This window comes from Notothenia coriiceps, unplaced genomic scaffold (genome assembly GCF_000735185.1).
Source record: "Notothenia coriiceps isolate Sejong01 unplaced genomic scaffold, NC01 NC01_scaffold00015113, whole genome shotgun sequence".
NCBI lineage: Eukaryota > Metazoa > Chordata > Actinopteri > Perciformes > Nototheniidae > Notothenia > Notothenia coriiceps.
In genome coordinates, this window is record NW_011347814.1 from 1 (window position 1) to 1,392 (window position 1,392).

At 47.1% G+C, this 1,392-nt stretch overlaps 1 pseudogene; it reads left to right on the top strand.

Annotated features, from left to right (window-relative positions):
* The first annotated feature begins 49 nt into the window (after positions 1 to 49).
* On the top strand, positions 50 to 908 carry LOC104948794 (potassium voltage-gated channel subfamily C member 2 pseudogene; annotated as a pseudogene).
* The last annotated feature ends 484 nt before the right edge of the window (positions 909 to 1,392 follow it).

Genomic DNA, 1,392 nt, shown 5'->3' on the forward strand with positions numbered 1-1,392 from the left:
CTAAAGCGTCGGTTGAGTGGGATCGGAGATGCTGCGAACCACAACAATCCTGGAGCGTCTTTTTTGAAGAGCACTGTGGGTGTGTGCACTGTCTGACCGGATTGTGGGATACAAATCGACCACCTCCACCTTCCAAATTATGGAAACCTAACCTCATCCCCCTAAATAGCCACAAAAGCATCGGATGAGTGAGACCAGACATGCATTTCTTGCTTTTTTGATCGGGGCTGTGGGTGTGTTTTACGCGCAGGGCTCGTCGTTTCGTCCGGACTTGCTGCTCGCCAAAACTTCCCCCCTGCTTCCCATCAAGTCATGTCTGATACACAGCGATGGGCAAGTTTGACGACAACGAGAGGATAATCCTCAACGTGGGGGGCACCAGGCACGAGACGTACAAAAGCACCCTGAAAACACTGCCGGGCACGCGCTTGGCCCTGCTTGCCTCCGACTCGGACATCGACTCGGTGCTGGATCAGCTGCAACAAGTGCCGGGGTTTATAGAGTACAATGCGCGGACAAACGAGTACTTCTTCGACCGCCACCCGGGGGTTTTCGCCTATGTGTTGAACTACTATCGCACCGGGAAGCTCCACTGCCCGGCGGATGTGTGTGGACCTTTATTCGAGGAAGAGCTCTCTTTCTGGGGCATCGATGAGATGGACGTGGAGCCCTGCTGCTGGATGACGTACCGCCAGCACCGGGACGCGGAGGAGGCTCTGGATGTGTTTGAGCTCAACGTGGACACCGGGGAGGATGAGGATGAGATTGGGAAGAGGTTTGGGATTGAGGACGTGGTGGATGGGAATGTGAGTCTGTGGAGGAAGTGGCAGCCGGTCGTCTGGAACCTGTTCGAGGACCCATATTCATCCAGGGCGGCGAGGGTAAGGCTTTCAAAACACACACAATAACAATTATTTCCCCCAAGTCTTTAAAAAGTGAGTTCAACCGTGAATTTCCCGCAACAGTTCAGAAAAAGTTGATTTCAAGTCTCAGAAACGTTCCTATAAATAGTTAGATGACTTCAGTGGATCATCTCTTTCCAAACTGTTCATGTTATATAATATTTCTTAAGAAGTAATCTACTTTATTCATTATCTGTTCAAGTCAAGACACATGTTTAGGAACCTCATCTGCAAACCGGTTCATTTAAAACCTCAAAAAGTTATTTCAACCCCGGAAAAGGTAAATAAAGTAATACAAGTTCACATAAAGTCTAAATAACTTTCCTCCTAAAAAAGTCAAATGTCTTGCAGTGGATCAACTCGTTCAAAACTCTTTATTCTGTTTGAATTATATATGACTCTACTGAAGTGATCTACTTTATTTATAATACTTTCAAGTCATGAAACCTGTTTAGAACCTCCTCATTCACAGGAAAGCCTTTTTTTAAAC